This window comes from Miscanthus floridulus, chromosome 9 (assembly GCF_019320115.1).
Source record: "Miscanthus floridulus cultivar M001 chromosome 9, ASM1932011v1, whole genome shotgun sequence".
Lineage (NCBI taxonomy): Eukaryota > Viridiplantae > Streptophyta > Magnoliopsida > Poales > Poaceae > Miscanthus > Miscanthus floridulus.
In genome coordinates, this window is record NC_089588.1 from 35991417 (window position 1) to 35995736 (window position 4320).

General features: G+C 54.8%; 1 pseudogene; it reads right to left on the minus strand.

Moving 5' to 3' along the window:
- Positions 1-2689: 2689 nt before the first annotated feature.
- On the minus strand, positions 2690-3690 carry LOC136481734 (chitinase 2-like; annotated as a pseudogene).
- Positions 3691-4320: the final 630 nt, after the last annotated feature.

Genomic DNA, 4320 nt, shown 5'->3' on the forward strand with positions numbered 1-4320 from the left:
CATCCTTCCCCTTGGCATCGTCTACCGTTGGCTTAGGCTTCTTTCTTTGGTTCCCCTTGTCGGAGCCGCCGGACAGGAACCGCTTCATGAGGGCGCAGTCCTTGTACAGATACTTGATGGGGAAGGTGTGGTTCGGGCACGGCCCCTCGAGCAGCTTCTCGAAGTGGTTAGGAGAATTCTTAGCGGGCGCCCGGTCACCTTTCCGCTCGGGCAGCGGCCACGAGTGAGCCCCCATGCTACTGCTTGTTCTTCTTCTTGTTCAGATGGTTAGAGGGGCCCTCGCTGGCACCCTCGTCCTGCCTCGCTTTGCCTTTGGAGTGATCAAAAATCGCTCCGACCGCCTCCTCGCCTGAGGCATGGCTGGTTGTAATGCTAAGGAGCTCCTTGGTGGTCCGAGGGCCCTTACGTCCTAGCTTGTGGACAAAGGACTCGCAGGTGGTCCCAGACAGGAAAGCTCCGATGATGTCGGCATCGGCAACATTAGGCAACTCATTGCATTGCATGGAGAAGCGTCGGATGTTCTCGTGGAGAGTCTCTCTAGACTTTTGTTGGTAATTTTTTAGATCCTAGGGGTTCCCAGGGCGCGTGTAGGTGCCCTAGAAGTTTCCAACAAAGATCTCCTTCAAGTCCGCCCAACTTTGAATCTAGTTGGGCGGAAGGTGCTCCAGCCATGTTCACGCAGAATCGGCTAGGAACAAGGGGAGGTTGCGGATAATGAACTGATCGCTATCCGCACCGTCGGCTTAACAAGCTGCATCATGACATTGGCAAAGGAGAAGGTGAGGCAGCGCACATCCTCCCGGGACGGTCGGGGTCCCAGGAAGGCGTCGAGCTGGCGCGCCAGCCTTCCATAATCGAAGCTTAGGAGATGGTCGCTCCCGGGGACATAGGCCTCCAGTGCATGCAGCTGCAGCTTCTCGAGGGCTTTGACGGTTGCGTCGAGTCTGGTGGAGCAAAGAAGTTGGATGGGGTAGGAGCCCGCGCCAGCTCTCCCTCTGCGATGATGATGAAGTATGGGCTCTCAAAGCGCACGTGCGCGTCCGGGACCCAGCTAACATCATGGCTAGCCATCCGTGGCATGTTGTGGATGACGAAACGTGCAAAAGGCCCCTACCTGACGCGCCAACTTTCGGTGTTTCGAATCACCAGCTAGTAAATTTCTAGTTTGCATGTCTGACCTAGATGGCTATGCTCGGAGGACACAAGGATTTATACCGGTTCGGACAGAACTTCCCTACGTCCAGTCTTTTGTTGCTCATGTTACCGGCACTTGGTTTGTAGTAGGGGTTACAAACAGGCGAGAGAGGGAGAAGGTCCCAATTCTCTAGTGAAATGAGTGAGTCTGGTTGAGCTCTCTCTATTGTCGAGCACCTAAGCCTTCAGCCACTTAGACGTGGTAGATGTGTGGGAATGCCGACCCCCTCCCCCCGTGGGGCGCCATGCTTCCCCTTTTATAGATGAGGGGGAAGATGCAGGTTACCTCAGAGAGAGAGGGACGAGGAGAGGATGGCTTTCAGGATTGCGACGTCTTCCATCTCCTTTATGCGGGTCCCATCGGCCCTATAGATGACGACGGGGACAGCTCCACATCGCGGCCCTGTTCATCACAAGCATCGTACGCGGGCATCGTCAGCTGGTCGTGGCACTCCATCCCATCCCAGCAGACGGTATGGCTCGCTGACGCCTCTGCTGGAGGCCGTACTGGGAGTAGGTAGCACAGTACCGGCACGCCCAATGCTGTTGGCGACGTGCGTCCTCAGACGTGGCCCGTAGTGTCTGTGGGTCACGTCTAGACGCGCATGCTCCCCTTCTGGCGTCAGAAGTTTAACCCTGGACTCGTACTTTTAGAGTCGTAGTGGTTGGGGCGGTACGGACCTCCATCGTGTGAGGCGGAGCCCGCGTCCGAGGGGTCAAGCGAGACGAAGCCCGAGCCCGAGGGGTCGGGCGAGGCGGAGCCCGTGCCCGAGGGGTCGAATGAGGCGAAGCCCGCGCCCTCGGGGTCGGGCGAGGCGGAGCCCGCGCTCTCAGGATCGGGCGAGGCAGAGTCCGCGCCCTCGGGGTCAGACGTGACGGGGCTCTCACATGAGGGGTCGGGCAAGACGGAGCCCGCGCCCTTGGGGTCGGGTGACCCGGATCCCGCGTCCTTGAGGTCGAGCGAGACGGAGCCTGTGCCCTCAGGGCCAGGCGAGACCAAGATACGCTTTTGACCATCCAAGGGAGTTAGCGTTCGCGGCCATTAGCTTCCTTCTTCCGGGTATCCCTGATACCGATACCCGACACAATGATACGTATAGAAATCTGATAGATTTAGTAACAAAATATATCTGTCAACAAATAAATAGCAATAGTTAAAAAGGTATTAGGGCCTGTTTGGATCGTACGAATTGAAACCAATATCTAAAATATGTGCTTCTCATTTTACTATTAGATTATTTTTCAATTCCTTTCTATTCCTAGGAACTAAACAGGGCCTTAAAGAAAATAAGGTGTCCATCAAAAATCGAAATGGCATGGAGATGACGAGAGGTTTTATGTTGTTGGAACCACAACCACATGTCCACATGTGGATTCTTTGTGTTCCGTTTATTTATTCATTCGTTCATATCATAATCATTAAGGACACAGTAAAACACGTAGCCACGTTCGAATTCCTTGTTGGAGCAGTTGGAGGGCAGCGTCCGATCAGAGATCAATGGTTTGCGATGATCTGCTGCCCCTGGATCTCGTACTTGAAGCCGTACCTGCTCTGCATGGAGCTGTCCGCTGACCAGATGAAGAGCCCCGGCAGCTTGTTCTGCCTCTGCAGCTCTTTGGCCACGCTGATGCCGAGGTCCGGCGAGATCAGGCCGGTCGTGTTGCCGGTCATGAAGCTGGCGAGGACCTTGCCGCTGGGGTAGTTCGCCGACTGCTTGTTGTAGAACTGCACGTACGTGGGCACGTCGGTGTTGTCGCCGTAGCCGTAGAACTGGAAGTTGACGTAGTTGATGACGCCGGAGTACTTGCGCCACAGCGGCTGGTAGTACTTCTGGATCACCGGGTCCTCGAACGGCGCAATGAAGGGTGTGTTCAGCTGGTATTAAAGCCGGCTGATAAGTCGACTGAAACTGTTTTGTTGTGAGAGAAAAATACCGTAGATTGTAGCTGATAAGCCGGCTGTTTTCTTGAGCTGCGTCAGGAGGCGGCCGATGCACTCCACGAACGTGTTCACGGCGACGCCGTCGGTGAAGTGCTCGTAGTCCACGTCCACGCCGTCCAGCCCGTACGTGTTGATGATGCCCGTGAGCGACGTCACCGCGTTAGTCCACGTCCACGCCGTCCAGCCCGTACGTGTTGATGATGCCCGTGAGCGACGTCACCGCGTGGGCCACCCACGAGTCGATCGACTTCGGGGTGAAGACGGCCTTCACGATGTCCTGCACGCTGTCGCCGCCGAGCCTCGCCATGACGGCGACGTTCGGGTGCGCGGCCTTGATGGCGGCCACGGCGGCGGGGGTCAGGTTGCCCGTGTCCCAGAACGGGCTGAACACGCCGTTGGTCGGCACCGGCTTGGGCTGCTGCCCCACGGGCGTGTAGTCGATGGCGAAGGAGAGGATGAAGTGGAAGCACGAAGGCGTTGATGGGCACTTCGGAAAACTGCACGCCGGTGAACTGCGTGCCTATGTATTCCCGGAACAGGTAGCCGTTGGTCATGGCTGACCGAGATTTTGAGACGAGCTCTGCTTCTGCTTCTGCTTCTGCTTCTGCTTCTGCTTACCCTTAAACCCGGCTTGATCTGCTTCTTTTCTTATTCGGAACAGTGTTTTTCTCTCACAAATTCCTCCAGCATTCTTCCAAACCATCCAAATTCCTCCAGAATTCCTCCAAGCAAACAGGTCGTGCACCCATCAATGGCGGAGGCGCAGGGCCATATTTATAGTCGCTGTGTTTCCTTCTTGTCAACTTGTTATCTGCACGGAGGCGTGCCGAGAATTAAGAGGTCGCGTCATGTTCATGGAACCCTTTTTCTTAGCCAATACCACCATTTCCACACATCATGAAGCAATGGGTCCAATGTCCCAACAACTTTATGGCGTATATGCATGCCTGGCAAAATGATAATGTGGACTGTTTGCAAAATACAATTATATATTGGATAATATCCATTGTAGAACAGTATCCATTGCCGACTTGCGCGTATCATTTCTAGAGTTGTCATAGAAAAAGATACACATTTCAAACCAGGCACCATGTTGCCGACCTGCATAAGGCCTTGTTCGGTTATCCAGGAACGATTCCCAGCTAGAATGGTTCACTAATTTGTATAACATTGATCATCTGGTA